The sequence below is a fragment of the Equus quagga genome, chromosome 12 (assembly GCF_021613505.1).
Source record: "Equus quagga isolate Etosha38 chromosome 12, UCLA_HA_Equagga_1.0, whole genome shotgun sequence".
NCBI lineage: Eukaryota > Metazoa > Chordata > Mammalia > Perissodactyla > Equidae > Equus > Equus quagga.
Window position 1 is genome coordinate 24,392,642 of NC_060278.1, and position 20,370 is coordinate 24,413,011.

A 20,370-nucleotide genomic window follows, 5' to 3' on the forward strand; every position below is an offset into this window, starting at 1 on the left:
GACCGAGCTAACACACGGGTTCAATGGAATGAAAGGAAGGAAAGATACTGGGACCCTGAGGAATTTATCAAGCCAAACCTGCAACCAGCCTACAGTGCATCTCTTGTTATATAAGAGAATTTTTCTTCCTTGTTTAAATCAGTTTGATTGAGCATTCTTACACTTGCAGCTAAAAGCATCCTAACCAACTCAAAAGGCATCTCTTTTTATATCATTGAAATGAATGACATGCTTTGGAGATTCATCTCTTTAGGAACCGAAAGCACCTGGAATCTTTTAAGCCAATTTGAATATCACTCAGGTAACATTTGAGTGCCTACTATCCACCAAGCACATTAACATACATTATATTTTTTAATTCCTATAATTCCATGTAAGATAGGTATCATTCCCTTTAATAGATAAGGAGAACCAGAGAGATCAAGTGATTTGCTTAAGATCATACAATTTGGAAGTATTAAAGCCAGGATTTGAAGTTAGATTTTTCTGAGCTGAAGTCCAGATCTCTTTCCACTGGACCATGCAACATTTGCTGGATTCTTATTCTTAGCTATGTTCCCAGACTGGCTATTGACAATGATCTTAATCTACTTTAGGTTACTGTTGACTGTCTGTGAAGTCATATTGAAACCTTGGTGGAAATACTTATATGAAGTTTTTTACTTAGTAGAGTCTCGAAAAAAAGAATCTAGTTCAGCAGCATGTTTGATGAACTGCATGGTTCTATAAGAATATGGGTTCAGGAGCCGGCCAGTGGCATGGCAGTTAAGTTTGCACATTCCACTTCAGCGGCCCAGGCTTCACTGGTTCAGATCCCAGGTGTGGACCTAGCACTGCTTGCCAAGCCATGCCGTGGGAGGCTTATAAAACCACATATAAAATAGAGGAAGATGGGCACAGATGTTAGCTTAGGGCCAATCTTTCTCAGCAAAAAGTGGAGGATTGGCGGCAGATGTTAGCTCAGGGCTGATCTTCGTCAAAAACAAAAAAAAAGAATTGGGGTTCAATTTTTAATGACAAAAGCCAAAAATATGCTGCCCACAGTTGATATATTTTTCATTAACCAATAAAATTTAAAAGATAACTAAAGAATGTGAGAGTTGTTCAGTCAGTTTTTTTTCCTTCTTGGCTGATAATTTTTAGGCTCGCACGTTGGTCTTTATCCCGTGGCATAACTCTAGTGAAAAGGAATCACTGGATCCTTTGATAAGCAAATATGCTGTGCTACTCAATAAATAAAAACATTTTAAAATTTTTCACTAGTTTAGCTTAAGTGTTTTTTGGTTCGTTGACTTTGGGATGGCACAAAATTGATTTATATTCATTTATTCATTCAACGAATATTTATTGAGTATCTAGGGACTTTACTAGGTACTGAGGATGCTGAGGATCAGTCAACAACATGGAGACAATCCCTGCTGTCATGAAGTTTCTATGATTCTAAAGTAAGTAGACAATGAACAAGTAGGCAAATAAATAATGGTTTCAGATGGGAACGACACAATTAAGAAAACAAAACAGGAGAAAGAAGGACCAACATTATTTAGGGTGATTTGGAAAGACTCCTTACTTCAAAAAAGCTGAGATTTGAACTGTAAAACATTTGGAGCAGGTGCCTCTGAAGATAGGGAAGAAAAAATGTGTGACTCAGAGGGAACAAGAACATGTTTTGGAATGAGTGTTGGCTGTCGTTAGTCCTTAACTCCAGCCTGCTCTATCCTGCTGCTCCTCCACATGTCCACTAGATGTCTAAGATATTTCAAACTTCTCATGTCAGAACCTGAACTCCTTGCTTCTACTCCCCTACCCCAACATCTGCTCCTCTGCAATCACTCGTATCCCAGATCATGGCAACTCCATTCTTGCTCGGGCTAAAACTCTGGGAGTCATCCCTGAGGCCTCTCTTTCTCTCACCCACCTCATGTAATCAAGCAGGAAACCATGACTCTACTTTGCTAGTGAGTCCAGAATGGGATCTCTCTCACCACCTCCAGTGCAAACAACTGTTATCTCTAACCCAGATTGTCACAAAGGGCAAGGATGAAGTAAGGTCCACTCATAGGATACAAAATTTAAGGAGGTACTTAGGTTCAGGGTCACTTACACGGCCCTGAGTGAGCACCTCCTTAAATTTTGCACCCTAGGGGCCCATCTTACTTCACCCGAGCCCTGGCACTGTTATTGCAATAACCTCAGAACTCTGCCCTCTACAGTCTGTTCTCAACACAGCAATTAGAGGGACTCTCTTTAAATGTAAAGCAAATCATATCGCTCTCCTGTTCAATACCCTTCCATAGTTTCCCATCTCACAAAGAGCAAATGCTAAGATCCTTACCAGGGCCTACACTTATTTCTCTCCAGGCCACTGATTCCTGAACACAACCGACACACGTTCCAACCTTAGGACCTGTGGCCTACCAGGAACCACCCTGCTGCCTGCCTCAAGACCCTCCCCTTGGCACCTTGAGCCCCCTTACCTAACTCAGCTTTTTCTTTTTTTCCATAACACTTATCATTTTCTCTGAACTTGTAGGCCATCATAGGAATTTGGAGATTTAAACTAAGTAGGTCATTGTGCTTACTATCTTTGGTGGGTTTGAAACAGCGAAATGATGTAATCTGATTTATACTTTAAAGTCATTTGCCTGTTATGTGGGGATGGATGAAAGAGAAAAGTGGATGTTGGGGAGATTAGTACTTAGTCTAAGCAATATATAATGTACTTGGAAAAGATGATAGCAGGAAAAGTTAGGAGAAATGGATGGATATTTAAAAGTTGAGCCTTAAAGAGAGGAATGTTGATATGATAAAAAATGGCAGAAAGTTTGTGGAGTGCAGGGGTAGACAAGTTTTGAAAGAAGGTGGAGCAAAATATTTGTTTTTAAAATGTAAATTTTGAGATGCCTTTAAGATATCCAAGTAGACACGTATAAGAAGATGGTTGAAGAAGCCTAGTGCACAGGGGAGAGGCCAAAGCTGGAGATAAGAAGGGCTGAGTCATAGCGTATGGTACCGTAGGCCTAGATGAGATCACCTAAGAAAATGTACACACGGAGAAGAGAGACGAAGAGGGCGCAGGACTGAAGGTCAGAAACGGAAATGTCAACATCTGGAAGTCTTTCCTCATGGAGGTGTACCTCTCCTTGAAATCTTTGGATTTCACCTATTTTCAGACATCTGCATTTCTCCAGCATCCTGCTGTGTATTTGCAGTCATTTTTAATTTCCTTCCTTGACCATTATTTCCTGCAAAGCATTTGCTGATCCTCAGACTTGGCTTTCCATACCTAAAACCATTTTCAAAAGTCTTTAAACTCAGTCAATTTGTTACGATATATAGATTTTAAAAATTACGTAAATTAAAATAGGTTTTATTTCCTAAACTCAAAGTTATTTTTTATCTATTTTGCTTTCTGATTGTATACAGTGGTATTTGCACAGGGAGAGATGAAGACAATCGTCACCAGTTAACACTTTCCAAAAATATCCTGGGTGCTTGGTATTTCACGGGCACACAGTCTGTATTTTAACCTCACATCACGGAGGTGGCCCAGGATCCTATTCTTTGAACAACCAAACAGTGTTTTGGTGACCTTTGAGTAGTTTGTTTTAAACCAAGAGTAGGGAGATGGAGGTGGGAAGGAAGGTGTGGGACTCTAAGGGGAAGATGGAATGGTTAACTGAGGATACCCCTGGAGACTCTTTCTAATGACTTGACCTAACTCTCTGGCTGAGGTCACCCATCCTAGCTAGAACATGGAAATCATGGTTTGAAACTGAATCACAGGCTAAGAAATTATATTTCACTTTATCCATTAAACATACCACTCACAGCAACTATTGCCGGTCAAGCCTAGAACTCTGCCCTAAACACAGTTCTAAGCCCCTGAACCCAAATACTGTATCTCTAGGGACGACCCATGGTGGACAGCCTCCTGTCTAGTTGCGTGCCTCCCACAGCTAATAGTAGGTCATCCGCTTCTAAAGGGTCTTTCCACTGTTTGTTTTCTCTTGCTCTTATCACAGAGGCGAATGGTATTAGATATGTTTCTTTTTAGCAAGTATGAGGTAAGCAGAGGTCAACCCAGTGTCAAACAGAGATGTAGAAAAGCAGATATAGTTACAGTGCAAACCCGCCAGCCTAAAGTAAAAACAAAAGAATTCTTTGAGCGACACTTCAAAACCAATTGAAACCATAGTGATGATCTGTGGGCCACTTTCTCGACAGAAGTCAGGCCAAACCATGCTTAAGGGCTCTTCTGTACTCAGCTGACAGAGGTAAACAGACGACCACTTCATGCCCCTATCTCAAACCCAGTTAGGGGTGTCATTCCAGTACCTTCTTCACGAAGCAATTAAATTGGAGAGAGATTGGAAAGAAAACTCTACGGTGTCCACTCTTTAATCCTCTGTTGCTGGATCTATTCCAATCCCTAAGGTGAAAGAAAGGCAGCCCTCATCTTCAGAGCTACTATTTACTCAAGGCAAGAGAGGAATGAAGGAACATAGGTAGGTTGCTATGCTTTTATCTCTTCAACTATAAGCTTCAAGGTGGCACTTACCTGACCTTTCTTATCGTCATTCAATTTCCAGGGTTCTGCACAGAGTAAGAATTCAATAAATATTCCTGGAATAAATTCCCTGTCTGTTAAGTCTCAGCATCTCAAAGTCCTTGTATTTTCAAATTACAGTTAACAAGTCACCTAGACCCAAAAGAATCTCTCATTTTATTCTCATTCTGCTTTCCACACCACTTTCTTTTGGCTAAACCTAGTTTCACTAATTTTTCTTTCTTCCATTTTTTTCACAAGCCCTAAATCCTTTAAATGGTCCTTTCCCCCCCTTTAGACCCCAACATGCTCATTTCGTCTTTTTGCCCACCCACCATCTTTGCCCCTGATGATTCTTCCTCCTCTGTCATATATTTTGCTTTGCTGTCACCCTCACTGCCTGTCTTCATGTCCCTGCTTCTTTGTCTTAGCAAGGTGACCTGTGAAGAAATCAAATCATCCATCAGCCTTTGAGTCATAACATGATAAAAAGTGCTGCATTAGGTACTCTAAGAAACAGTGTAATCCAACAACTGCTCAGGGGCTCTTTCCATTCTGTTTCAAGTTTTTACTAGTCTACAACACTTTAGCACCAAAAGCACTCACTCCCCGTGCTCTAAGAATTTGCTCATCCGTGCTCTAAGAATTTGCTAAACTCAATGTTGACAGACTGAATTACAGCTTCACTTGATACAATCAGCATGATGTGTTCTTTACTTCTCTGTTGCAATAAATGGATGAAAATCTGTAAACAAAATTAACTGAATTATTTTCTAGATACTTTTTATAAACCTCTAGACATTTCAGATAGCTTACTGCTTGAGTTGAGTGGGGCTGGTCCAATCGAAAGAGCATTAACCAGCTGTGTAACTTTGGGCACATCAGTTAATATCCTGGGTCCTAAGTAGTAGATATAAAGAAAGTCATGATAACAATATTTTCACCTGAGACTCCTATTTGTCTTTCTAATTTGTCCCTAAGTTAAATCACTTCCAAGACGAAAGCCTGTTTGATAAGATGCCTGCAAATCCAACCTAATTGCATGGCCCATAAATGTTGACTAAATCGATAAACCCCAATGTCTCATTATTTTTGTGCAGATCAAAAGCACTAAGAAATGTAGAAACCCCTTGTAATCTATAAAACAATAAGCAAATGTAATGGGTCATTATTAAGGGACACTAAGATCTTAGAGTTTGCCAGAAGGATAAGAGGAGAAAGGCCTTCTAAAGAAGAAGCAGAGAAGTATCTGTTCTGGCAGGCACTGTGTGATTCTCTTTATATACATGTATGCAATTTAATTTCCACAAACTCATGACTGTTTTCATTATTGTCAGTGCCAGTCAAGTTACTCAGATAGGTAATTTGTCTAGGTGTCTACAAAGAATCAGTGGCAGAGCCTGGACTCCAACTCACTTCTTTAGACCTTCCCTCGATACTCTGTCAGTCTATTCTACTGTCACTCAGTCATGGCACCACCTCATTCATTGCCACGTGAGAAACCTAGGAGGAGGTACTCTGCCACAGCCTCCAGTGTGGTCTTCCTTCTATTTTTGCTCATCTCCAAGGAATATTTTTTAAATTATTTTCGTATGAATTAGATGGAGTTGGTCACCAATGTAAAACACTCCAGACTTCCCAATGCATTTAGAATAAATTCCAGCTCCTTCACCTGGCCCACGAGGCCCCTCCTGGATGCCCCGCTTTGCTTCTCCAGGCCCCTTTTGCACTCTCCTCCTCCACCCCTTGTTCTCTATGATCAGGCCACCCTTGCTCTGTTTCAGGTCCCAAATGCCCCAAAGCCTTTACTGGTCTGGGCGCTTGGAATGCCCTTTCTCCTCTCCTTGGTTTGCTGACCTCATTCTTGAGATTTCAACTGAAATGTCACTTCCTTAGGGACTTTTCCTGATTATCTAAATCTGAAGTATGTCCCTGCCTCTCCACACCCTATAATTTTCTCCATAGCACCCTATTCTTTTCCTTCATAGGACTTTTCACAATTTTTAATTATATATCTGGATACAGTGTAATGCCAATTTCCACCACTACACTGTAGCAATATGAAGGACAAGGGACTCACGTCTTTTATTCTCCACCGAACGTCCATTACACACCACCGAACACAGCACGTAGTACACGCTCAAGCAATGTTTGCTGAGCAAGGTTTAAAATAATTTAAGTTAAAAAATAAATTTTAAATAAAAATATTTAAATGTTTATATATTAAGGAATCTAGATGGTTGTTATAAACCCAAAGAAATGAGTTACCTAAAATTTTATCCTTCATTGATTTATACAAAGTGTTAACTGAGCACCTATTTAAGGTTCTGATTCCTGCCCTCCAAAAGCTTTATTCTACCATTTGGATCAGATCCTCTTTCAATATGCGTATGTGTCTTGAGCTCACAATCCCATTTAGGAGATTTTGTTTTCTTTCTCAGTGTCCTTCACGCTGAGGGAGTTACATGAGTAATTTCCTAAATCAAATGAGGATTTCAAGATGGGCGGGGAATTAAACTCTACCCCTTCTCTGAAATTCTACTTCTCCACTCGTGATTAGTCGAACACGCCTACCAGGAGAATTGGAATCATGGTAATAGAATTTTGGAGTACAGAAGAAATCTTTTGAGTCCAATCATGATAAAACTCACTGGACTATATGACCAGGGATGAAAAAAAATCAGGCTAGGAGAGAAAGAAAGTCATGACAGAAAGCCTGAAAGAAATAAAATATGCCCCGCTTGTGTCTCTTCTGTCCCATTCTGAATTGTGTTTCACAAGAATTATTTTGAAACTGGGGGACGTAAGCAGGAAATTCATGACTGCCCTAGGTTGGTCAGAGGTTAAAGTACGAATATAGTAGACGTGAGTCAAAGGCTGCAATGAAGAGATTCAGGACAAAATCAACACTTCAAGATTTCTGGGTCTGGACCACCATTTGCAAGACCCATCCCATTTCATAGATTATCATTCATCCCTCCCTTTATTCAATAACTCCTTTATTCGTGGATTCATTCAAAAATTATTTTACTTAATTCTATACTCACACTTTTCTGAGAAGTATGACAAAAATTAATGTATCTGGCTATTCTAATGGAAATAACTTTCTTAAAATCTTGGAAACCAAAGTTTAAAAAAAAAGTTGTTGGTGAAGGATGTTATCTAGACTTGTTGAGATCATTTCACAACATACACAAATATCAATCATTATGTTGCACACCTAAAACTAATATAACGTTATATATCTCAAAAGAAGAAAAGTTGAGTAAATCCCCAAGTAAATGTCCATTTACCTCTGGCTCAGCCCTGAGTCTGATCCCCTTTAGAACCCTCTCTCACAGGAGACCTGTTGTACCCAGATTTTAGACCTGGGGAAGTGGAATATTTAACTCAATTATTACTGTGAGAGCAGAGATAAGAAATTCCCCTCCTTGCTCAGGAGACAAACACCTTCAGGCACTCACCTCTCAGGGGCCAACATGCTCTTCAGCTGGAATTCACAGGCACCCACCCACAATGGCTCCAGCAGGCCTGTTTGTCTTAAGGATTCTGTTTGTAAACTCAGCCTTCCTTGAAGGAACACACAGTCTTCATTTACATGAGCCTTTGCCTGGCATTTATTTGCAGGACCGCAGGACAAACAAACATCACACAGGGAAAGAAGGAAAAAAAGATAAAGCTCCTTATATGATCCCCCAAGATTTGGCCCCATTTTGACAGAAAATTGCATCCTCCCACCTTGTCTCCTCTGCCAGATGCAAACACATGCCGTGTTCTAACCCCAGGATTGGGGTTAGATCTTAGGTTTAGATGGAAGATCTAAACTGATAGCATTGGCTGCGTCTGCCTCTGGGGCAGCTTAGAAGAGGTACTGGTGGGTTGTTAAATCGTTGACAATTTTACTACCAACTGTGCTATTGACTAAACAAGGAATAATTGCTACAGCTACTTCTAGTTAAAGTTGTTAAAAATCACCCCGTCTTTTAGTTGCAGCTATCATTGTTAAGGGTGGGGCTTTGAGCTTTAAATTAATACATGCCATTCTAGAAATTAAAAATCACCTCAGAGCAAAGAGTGAGTACTTCACAAATAGAAACAATTCCTGAAGCTAGAGTAATGACCTAATGCTTTGCCTCAAGTCGTACAGCGCCAAAATCTTTGTTCTGGAAAAGACCGTAGAAATGATCTACTCCAAGCCTTGATGTTATAAATGAGCAAACTGAAACTCAGAGAAGCAATAAACCCCCAAGGCCACGCAGCTTGTGAGTGGCAGGACTGGCTTTCCTAGCTCTTTCCCGGGGCTGAGTGAACACGGCCTTAATTTAAGATCAGGATACAGTTCTAATATATTCAAGAGTACATATAGAGATGATGTTTGCGATCAGGATTGTCCCAGACATCCTAGGTCACCAAAACCAGGCCTTACACTGTGCTCCACAGTGACTCTGAGTCAAGCCCGGAACAGAAATCCCCTTCAGGAAGCTCCTTCTCCTGTTGGACACACAGCTGTGTTCCACGGCCAGACTCTCTTCTCACACAACACACTGATCCCTGATCCTGTTCTTGCTCCTCAGCCACATAGCGATCCCAGATCTAATCTTGGTTCGGATCTTGCTTCACCACCTTTGCCATAAGCCTTCCCACATGAAGAAAAAGGCACTTCCGCTGTCTCTATGATTCTTATTCTTGAGCCCACTGCCCTCAAAAAACTGGATTACAAAAGCTAATAAACAGCAGGAAGGTACCCCTGTATACTGCATCTATACACATGTTTGTCACATCAGAATGCTTGACCCAGAGGAAACAATGATTCCATCATTGTAACTGTAATGCTTGGCAGCATTTTCACCTGATCAGCACATAGGACTAGTAAAGAGGTCCGTGTATTTTATTAGCTTCCTTGACTATCTAAATGCCTCTGTCTCTTCCATGAAGGGTGCCTCGTTTCTATAAAAATAGTTCCTATCTTTCTTTCCTGAGTAAGAGATTTGGTAACAGTTCATGATGAATGAGCAAAATTTGGGTAAGGATTGGATATTTACTTTAGGTGTATCTGGTTTAAAATAAATTGATTAACTTTACAATGAGGAAGAGGAAGAAAGGTTAAAACATTTTGGACCAATGAACACATCAGATTACCAGGTGGTATTCAAGGTATGTTCCCTTGGGTTTCTCAGATTGATATGTTTTTGTGTAAATTATGGAATTTATTTATTGCATGTCTATGTAATCAATTCCATGGAGGATTAGTACAAACTTCTCTGATTATTGGGAGAGAAGGAGAATTAAAAATCACACTGATTCAGGAGTTACTCAGTTTTCCTTGGGTTTCTTCCATGTATAGATGTTATTAAACTTTGATTTTCTCCTGTTAAAAAAAAAAGAATCACACTGATTCAGCATTTTCCAAAGTGTGCTCCAAGGTATATTAATGAAGAGACAAATAATTTGGGTAGATACTGGATTAAATAAAATAAATGTGTTTCTTAATTATTCTTCTCAGAGCCTCTATTATGTTAATGCCATTTGAGTCCCCAAGAGATGGATCAATACACACCATTTCCCCGCCTTAGTTGGCCATGTCTTTCTTTTTCAGGAAATATATCATGGGACTAATGCTCTTCAGATTAATATTAATAATAATAACAATGATGACCATATTTGACTTGTCACTCTTTACCAGGCATTGTACTAAACTCGTCACATTGCATCTCATTTAACCTTTCCAATGACCCTAGGTCACAGGTCCTTTTATATCCCCATTTTACAGAAGAAGAAATGGACGCTCAGAGAAATTCAAAAGCGAGTGTAAAGTCACCCAGCTGGCAAGTTGCAGAACCAGAATTCAAGTTATTCTGACTCCAGAATTTAGACTCTTGACCACTCCATTATATATCTGTCCTCATGAATCTAATGAGGAAAATAACCCCGGCCTCTGCTAATACTTGCTGATCTTGGATGAGAACAAATACTTTGAGAGAGAAACAGAGACAGAGGGAGAGAGAGGTGAGGGAAAGGAGAGAAAAGAGAGGAGGAGACATCCTTTGGCTCAGATGAGACCAAAGTGACTAGAGAGGTATTAAGGTTATTTTGAGAGAGTGAAAACCCGGACAAGACAATTTCTTTCCCATTGGTAGGACGGGAAAAAAAAAATAGGTTTTTGGTTTTGACAGGTAAACACTAAATTAATCTTTTTTCAACAAGGTGCAAAGAAAAGGCAGAGGGTTGTTTTATTTTGTGCAAACATTGTCAAGGTGACCAGGGTGACATCCCAGCCACAAAACTAGTACAAACCACAGGTAGCCGAGGGAAACGCAGGCAGCTCAAAAGGTAGATTCCAAAGTGAAACTAAAAATGTGAAAAATACACTAGAGAGGGGGAAGTCTCTGTCACAGATGAAAAATAATGTCATCAAAAAAAGTTTGAACTTCAAATGAAGCAAAAGACTTTTCTAGGACCCACATTCCTACAGGGCCAGCCCCTCCACAACAAACCGACAAATGAAACTGCCGACAAAATGGAAAGAAAACTGCCTAGTACAATTTAATTGAGTTTCCTGGAGGAACAGGTTGAAATCAACCAACTCTTGCATACTCTGGGAAGGAATTTGAATCTCGAATGCCCAGTGGAAAAAGAAGAGAGAGCAAGTCTTCCTGAGCGTTTTAAGATCACTGGCGTTTGTTTAAAGCTTTGGAAGTTTCCTCGGGAGCATTCAGAAATTAAAAATAGTGAGTGCTTCCCCTGTCATTTTTTTTTCTCCTTATTTAAATTAATTCTATCATTCACCAAAAGTTCAGAATCCCTGGCCCAGAAAATAAATTGAGTTAGGATGTCCTTTAAATGACCGGGATGGACAAGGAAGGAGGGAACCTCCCAAGGACAAAGCCCAGAGGAATCCCTGAGAACAAGTGCCTCTCCCCTCCTCATCTCCCCTCCCCCTCCCCTTTATTGCCCTTTGATGGAGTACAGCTGGCCTCCTGGATGGCAGGGAAGACCCAACTGCTTGAGGCTCCTGAAGGACAAGGCCAGGGGTCATCTGTGATATGAGTATAGTATCTAAAAGGGATTTTCTGCCTGCTGAGTTCATGGGGAAAAGCCCATATTATTTCTCATGGCTGCAGTCCATGCTTCAGGGAGCCCGGAGAAAGACAAAAGTTCTTAACCACTAATGGCCAGGAAAACCAAGAAAAGGTAACTCCAGAGTGACCATTTCCCACAGACAGACAGGCAGCTGGCCGTGCCTGGAGAATGCGCTCTTGGAGACCAACTAAATTAGACAGCCTGGTGTGGATTTTGAGGGTAGGCAGGACTGGGGTTTCTAGAGAAACTTTGGATGCTCTTTCTAAACATGTATCCATTACAGGACCAATTTGGTGGGTCCCAGGCGTCTCAGTTTAAATCAGAAAAGGAGCCCTAAACTTCCAACTTTTTAGACTTTAAGTATAGGCCTCCAAAAATCCATCCCAGCTGTGATAGCATCAAGGGAGCAGGGCTCGATTCTGGATCTATATCCCCAAGCATTTGCTGGGACAGAATAAAAAGGCTAATGTTAAATAACACTAACTCAGGGAGGTTTCCACTGTGTTCTGTCATGTTAACAGGCATATCCCCTCATAAATTCAGCTAACATTCACTGAATGTCTGCCTTGAAAGACACGGGGCTAGGTCCCAGAAGATAGAGAAGTAAAGACCCCACACCTTCTGCCCTCCCTTGGGGCTCACAATATAGTCAAGGAGGTGGAGAAGGGTGGTAGCGGAAAGAAAAGGCCTTCAGTGGAAACGTGAAACCTGGATGCAGAAATTCACTAAAAGATTTGCTCATGAATACTGGGCTTTTAGAATGAAATCGCTAGCTTTTGAAAGTTACAAATTTTCCATTCAAGTATAAAGTAAACCCAAAGCTGAAACCCTAAGAAGATCATAATCTGTCAAAATACGTCTATTCTCTTTCTTTTTGGTGTTTCAGACTTCTCATCAAAGAGACATGAGGAAGAGATGAGAGTTCAGTATGAAGACTCTACAAACGGACTCAAAAACCTTTGGATACCTTCTTGAAACAGCCCCAAACTCATATTCTTTTTCTGAAAAGTCACTTGGTCCCATTTTTGAACCTGTAGAGTGATAATAAATTACCCTCGTCACCACCCTCCTCACTAGGATATTGAAAGAATTAATGAGATAGTGTCTGTTAAATGCTTTGAGCTTATTGGAAGGTGTCAAGAAAGAAAAATAAGAAATACTATTATCTTTGAAGCCCTTCTAATCCAGTGAGCTTCAGCGAAGCCTAAAAATACCTCCAGTCTCTCTTCAAATCTTTTTCTCCCTAACTTTTAAAGGTTGGCATGACTGATTCATCTACCACTACTAAAAGCAGTCAACAAAATGGAAAAGAAAAGCTTCATGCAAATCGCTCTGTGTTTCTGCACAGGAGGTTATGCAGAGCAAAGAATACAACCTACTTCCTGTCCGCCCTATAGCTCAGGGCCCTATCTGGTTATGTGGCTGTAACTTATCCTCACTCATACAAAAATTATTCATTTTCCACTCTGAGTCAGAACCTTCTGGCCTCCAAATGCACTGACAAAAATGCTTCCACGCAAACCATTTTGTGTTTGGGATGTTTTTCCCTTAAGCACATATTTGATCTCCTTTGCTTTGTGTCCCTTCAGAAAGATCGTTCCGCATTTGCTTCTTCTTGATTTGTATATATTTGAATATTGCACCATTAGAAATGTGGATAATTTTTTCCCCTTGGGTAGATGAGGTATAGATGACCCCCAAGGAATTATAACCTCCTTGGAAGCCAGGATTCACTTGATACTTCCCCTTGATCCTGATTTTCGGTGTGCCATCTGCATTTGTCTATTTTATTGCATTCTCAAAATAGCTTCCCTCTTCGGGGAGATGGTGGGGCATGACGAGACTGTCTGGTAGTGCTTTTTGAAAGTTCAAGAGTTCCTGGTGTCAATCCTCGGGTTACACTGAGCACTAGGGAAAGATGGGTTTGCCCTTTACATTACCTCTCTGTGTGTGACAAATTCACACCTTTTACACGGGAGGTGAACACTGCTCCAAGATGGTTTCACAACTTAAGGATGTGGAAAATACCCACATCCTATTGTGAACACTGACCAAATGAACTCTTCAACTAAGTTGATCATTCAACAGCAACAAAAAGAACCAACAGTAAGTCAACCAGAAGGCAATATGCTTAAATACCTAGTAAAACACTTCAGAGGAATGAACACACCATCCTTCAAGGCAAAAACATTGCCATTCATACCCCCAGCGGAGCATGAACTTCTATTCTGTCTTATAAGGGCCATGACATTTATTAAACCATACATGTGTTCTGTACCCTTCAACCAGACCTAGAATCATACCAGCTCCATATATTAAAAAGTATGGCAGTGTTAATAGATCTCAGCCCATGGTTGATCTTCAACAGAAAGAAAAAATAATAATTCCAATTCCCCGAGCCAAATGGTCCTTACTGTTCAGGGGGTTTCCAATTTTTTTATCCCCCTCTCTCAAGCTCGGATTGGTTGAGTCTCAGTTTTGTCCATCATTTCCCAGCTCCAGGGAACATGCCCCATCAGTTCTTTTAATCTTTTCCTCCTGCAAGAACTAGCTCAAATACTCTGGGAAGCCATCTCCGATCACCGCACAGATTGATTCCTTCTTCTAGAGCATCTCCAAAAGTCATCCCTCACTGGGCACTTAGCATAGATTACTACTCTCCTACTTTATGTGCCATTTCTTCATTCAATCACTGCTCATTGAAATCCCTAACAGGTGCCAGGCACCGTGAGGTGCTGGGAATCAAAGCTGCATAAACACAGACCCTGTCTTGGAGTGGTCCTGAGTCCGTTGGGGTAAACAGCTTGGCTCCTCAGAGTCTGAAAACTCCTGGAGGGCAGAGGTCTTTGTGATTTTTTTTTTTTTGGCTTCCCTCTCTGCCTTACTCAGGTAAGTGAGCCCTCAGTTAATAGGGGTTGATTCAAATATGCAACCAAAACATCCAAAGGAGACTTTCCCAAACACTGATGCATGAAAATACCTCATTTTTTGCTAAAAAATTATAACACATAGCAAGATTTAGCCCTCTGAATGAGAATAATACAGGTCGATTCCTTCAGGCATTTTCTAACTACTGTTTACCTGCCTTCTAATTTAGGAATTTTGAAGGGGATTGGAAGGGGCATGCGGGGTGGGGGCTGTTGATACATTTACATAACAAAATATGTTGATAGTAAGAGATTCCAGTCATTCTAAAGAAACCAAAACAAATTTACGAGGATGAGGGGTAGTTTTTCATCTTCCTCTTACCTTTAGCAAACAGCTCAGTCATTCCAAACGTCTTTAGACTGTCCTTTTTTAACACCAGAGGGTATGTTAGCTAAGCAAGTTATTTACCTTGAACGAAAGGCCTACAGAAACACAAAAGAGGGAAGTTGGCCACTGCCCCCAAGACTGCGGAGCAAAAGGCACATTTTCCTGAGGAGTCTGGATGGTTCAGCAGCCCTATGATTCATTCGGGGACCCCGGAATTTATCTCCTCAACAGTCCAAGACAAAGGAGTTCCAGTCACTGCACAGTGACCCACCCTGGATGCCTTTGTGTAGAAGCCCTTCCTTCTTACTCCATTCCTTCCCCTCCGAGCTCCTCCTGTACTCTCCTGCCACACCTCACCCCGAGAGTAACAAAGCAGGAGACCCAAGCCCCTATTTTTTGACCAGTTTTTATTCCCTCCAAAACAATTTTCCATCAGACAATTTCGGCAAGATAAAAAGAATAAGAAAATAAGAGGGATTGGGGAAAAAAGAATAGAAGGGGTGAGGAGGATCATCATTTTAATTATGAATTAATAGCAGAAACCTCTTGTTGAGAGCCAATATTTGTTAATCAGATTTGGTTCCGAAAAAAATAAAATAAAGTATATAGTCTCTGTTCTCCAAGAGTTGATTGATGAGAGTGAGTTAGTCCCAGCTTAAGGCTGCATCCAGCTTCCAGATAGGAAACCTAACATGACATCCATTTATTCCATAAGAACACATGACGCTGGTCATTGGTTTCACTATCCATTTCCACGTAAAAGGAAAAAGAAGAAAGTGGCATCCATAAAGCAATTATTTTCAAGTTGGATTTTTACAAGCAGTTTAACCTAAAAGCTCATACAACTTACGAAGACTTGTTTAGAGTTACAAGGACCCAAATTTCGATACACTTCTGCCATTTATTAGCTGTGTGATCAAGCAAACTACTTCAGTATTCTAAACCTTAGTCTAAAACTTTTGTGTGGATTAAATATGTGCAATAAATATGATTGAACACTTTATATTTAAAGAGAATCAATACAAATCAGAACATATTTACAGCATTTCCAATTAGTCTACAAGAATGCAATGGTTTCATCCATTCTACATTTAGCAAACAAAAATACATGTCTGTTCTGCTTTTGCCTAAATTCTGCTGAAATCTGAACTGGAAACTAAACTCTAAAACCAAAGGTAAGCCACACAGAATACAAATAAAGTACATTTCTAAATAGCTCTGTTTAACTTGGGTGGATGAAGCTTCAAACTTTATATTAAGGCATCTGGAATTCTCCACCCCTGCCCCTGCCCCACCCCAATTCTTTTCCAAACACCAAGAAAATAGAGTGAGTGAAGGAGAGAGCATGAGAATGAAAAATGATATTAAGCTATCTCTGCCTCTCTCTCTGTCCCCCCTCTCTCTGTCTCCCTGTTCTCCCTCTCTCTCCATGTAAACACACATACACACCCTAGATCTGAACCTAGATGGCACGCCTAAAGAATGACAGTTGAATAGATCTGGGCATTCCTGAACCTTAGTCCTAGGTTGACCACAAGCGAGTCCTGGAGGAAGTGGATCATGTCAGGACAAAGTTAAGAAACAGGATTCAGCCCAGAGTGAATTCCAAGAGTCCCAGAGATAACTGGAGCTTCAGTCCACCCAGAGTAACTCCTCAAAGCAAGTCATTCCCCTGAACTCTCCTCTAGAACTGATAGAACACAAGACTAGGCAGTGCCTTCAAGGTATTTTGCAGAAAAGAATAGAGAACACTTCCCAAATTCCTAATTAGTGCAAAAAAGGGAAATGGTTATTTTTCTCAGATCTCTTATTTCTTCTCCACTCCATTTCCAGGCACTGTAAGTCCGCATAGGCTGGCCACCATTGGCTCCTTCGTAAACATTTACTGACGACTTATTACGTGTCTTGTGTTGCTCTGCTGGTACTGAAGATACAGGGATTGCCTCAGTGGGTTCATGAATCGAGGAGCCTGAGAATGAAACAGATATTTCTCACGGATCGAAACAAATCTCTGGTTGAGATGTGCATAGAGTAGCCTGAGAGCACAAAGGAGGGACAGGAGCACTTACCTCAAGGCAAGAGAGTCAGGGAAGAATTCCCAAAGACTAGGACTCCTGAGGATAATTTTAAAGGAAGAGTAGGAGTTATTCTTACCAAAGCCGGGGATGCAAGTGGGAGGCATGTTGAAAGCACAGAGATAAGAGAAAGATCAGAAGTAGAACACTAGATAATTCCCAGAGATGGAGAGAATTTGAATGGCCAAAGATGGGACTAAAGAAGGAGGCAAGGCCAGGCCAGCTCATAGAAGACTTGTTAAAGAGTTTGGATTATTTCCCGAAAATAATCAGGCTTTAAGCAGCGGAGTAACATAATCAAATTTCAGTTTCAGAAACTACACTCAGATGACAGTGTGAAGAGATTGGAGCTTGGAGGTGAGGAGTGAGGGTGAAGTTAGGCTGCATGCATGAAATGCCTCATTTTTACTCCAAAATTATAACATACACCATGATTAGGCCTCTGAGCGAGAATAATACAAGTCAATTCCCTTAGGTGTTTCTCAACCACTCATTACTTGCTCTCTAATTTAGGGATTTTTTTTTTAAAGATTTTATTTTTTTCCTTTTTCTCCCCAAAGCCCCCGGTACATAGTTGTATATTCTTCATTGTGGGTCCTTCTAGTTGTGGCATGTGGGACGCTGCCTCAGCGTGGTTTGATGAGCAGTGCCATGTCTGCACCCAGGATTAGAACCAACGAAACACCGGGCTGCCTGCAGTGGAGCACGTGAACTTAACCACTCAGGCACGGGGCCAGCCCCTCTAATTTAGGGATTTTTGAAGGCACTGGAATTAACTTGCTGACTGAATGCATGTGGGAAGTCACCGAGAAGTCAAGAGTCATCGTAGATTTCCTCTTGGGAAATTGGATGGATCATGATGCCATTCACCAAGGAAGGAATAGAAAGAGAGAAAGAGAGGGAAGGAATAGAAGGAAGGTGACTTCAGTATGACCTTTTGAATTTGGGATCCTAGAGTATATGAAGGTACGGATATTCAGTTGGCAATTATATAAATATATATATATATATATTTTTATCTAGAACTTGGGAGAGGACTCTAAGCTAGAAATAAAGAGTTAGGATGCATCTCCTCCTCATGTGAGCTTATGTGGAAATTATGCACAGTGAGAAGAGAAGAAGATGAAGGTTAGAACCTGGGAAACACCAACACTTAGGGCTGATTGGTGAAAGGAGAGTCTACAGAGGATTCCAAGAAGGAGCATCCAGAGAGGAGAGAAAGGCTTCAAGGAAGAGAGAGGCAAACACTGTCAAATGTAGGAGGAAAGTCAAGTAAGACAATGAAAAAAGACCATTGGATTTAGTAACGTAGGTGACCTAAGGAAGTTAGTTCAAGAGGCCCAGCGTGGGTGGGTGACATTTACCCTTCTATTTCACTGTGACATTTGACACACTGCTGCTGCAGCTCACATCTCTTCTGATGACATGAAATGTAGATCAGGAGCTACTTGGACCCTGCTGTAAATTCTCTTGACTCAGCAGAGGTAGAAAGTCGATTACCGGTGCTCCTCAGAAGGGCTGACCGGATGCATGTAGAGACGTTATACTGGGTGGGCTCAAGATCCTTTAGAAAAACTTACTGATTGTGGCCATGAGCTATATGACCTTAGTGTAAAGAGTTTACAAGGAAGGAAAAATGTTCATCTCAGTTAGAATTCCTTCGAATTTCAAAGTTCCTTCAAGAAGTTGGTTTTGAATGCTCTCTCTCCTTAATGGGCTGTGCCTGCACATCGAAAACAAAGTGAGGATCTGGGTGCTTACTCTTTGGCCATGTGGGGTCTTTCAGAAGAATTTGGTGCTCAAAAGCTGAAGCCCCAGTGCACTGTTTTCCTGAACATTCCCAGGTACTGCACAGGAACCACGCCCTGGGGCCACCCTGGGGAGCACCATCTCTTCCCACCCCAGCTGCATGGCGATGGCTACCGAGGGGTCATTGGCTTCACCATGATGTCCCTGGCTGGGCTGCAGGTGGGTGGGCTCAGTGAGTGGCTGACGCAGTGCCGCAAGGTGGTGCTCACCACATCCAAGGCCATCCCGGTGCAGGTGCATGTGGATGTCCAGCCCTGCAACTCACAGCCTCACGCATTTGCATCACCATGCACAACCAGGTCACCAGGGTGCAGAAGGCTGAGTGGTGGCGTGCCTTCCAGGGCTGAGCAGTACCACGTTGAGCAACCGCTGATCCATGTAAGCAGAGTCAGCATGCACGACTATGAGGCCTTGCATTACAAGGAGCCGCTTAGAGTCCTCTGTGCCATTGGGCACTGTGGTGATCCCAGGAGACAGCAACGCAGAGCTTTGTCCACCCACATTGAGAGGCTCCAGCAGGAGCCCAAATGTGCTGAAGCCAAGTCCCCAATGTGCCAGAAACTGTCCCCCAAGTGGTGCTTCCTGGATGCCACCACTACCACCTCCTTCTACAGGATGAACCAGGCCCAGGAACATCTCAACTGTGTGACTGAGATCTCACTGGATGAGATTTATATCCTAGACCCAGAGCTGCTGGGGGCATTTGCTGGCCTGACCTCCAATCCCCACTTCCGCTCTCCCACCTCATCCTGCTCGCCCATGCCCCAGTCACTGCCAGCGGATGCTACACCCCCTAAAGGTGAAGAGCTGATTGAGGCGGCCAAAAGGAATGACTTCCGTAAGCTCCAGGAGCTGCACCCAGCTGGGAGTGACCTCAGGCACCGCACGGTCAGCACACACAGCAAAGAAGTGATCCAGTACCTGCTGGACCACCAGTCCCAGAGATGCCTGATGCTGAGGAGGAAAACTGGGAGAGCTGTCTGGACCAGGAGGAGTCCCTGGGCCAGCACACCATCTGCCACAACATCGTGGAGGCGGGGATCTCGCTCCTGAAGACAAACCAACAGGTGACACTCCCCAGTAACAGGCTGCGAAGGCTCACGACATGGAGCTGACCACCTACCTGGAGAACTGACAGTACAACCAGATGATCCAGTGGGAGAACCAGGAGAGGGCTGCGTAGCTGTAAGGCCAAGGCCGGGGCAGCAGAAGAGACAGGGCCGGCCAGAGGTTAAGGCTCCTCCTCACCCAACTCACGGCCACGGAGGGACTCATGCCCCACGGAAGGAGCCCCAGGCTGTCTGCTGAGGAGCCACCCAGACCTTGGGCTGAACTCTGAGGAGCCAGGGGCTCTCACTTGTCCCCCTGAAGCCTTGGCCTGACCCCAAGACACACAGGGGAACAGGAAATTGGATGTGGAGTCTCTGAAAATGGATATTGTGTTAAAAGGAATAAAGGTATATGGAGTTTCTTGAGCTTTCTTAATGAATAAATAATTAAATGGATGGATTACTTATTGCCAACACCATGATAAATTAGATATGTGGGCTAATGCATATGTCAACTTCATTTTTTTAATTGACAAAGTAATTTGTTATATAT

The 20,370-nt window shown here is 42.0% G+C and overlaps 1 pseudogene; it reads left to right on the forward strand.

The window, feature by feature from the left end:
• Positions 1–18,729: 18,729 nt before the first annotated feature.
• On the forward strand, positions 18,730–19,951 carry LOC124248137 (diacylglycerol kinase zeta-like; annotated as a pseudogene).
• Positions 19,952–20,370: the final 419 nt, after the last annotated feature.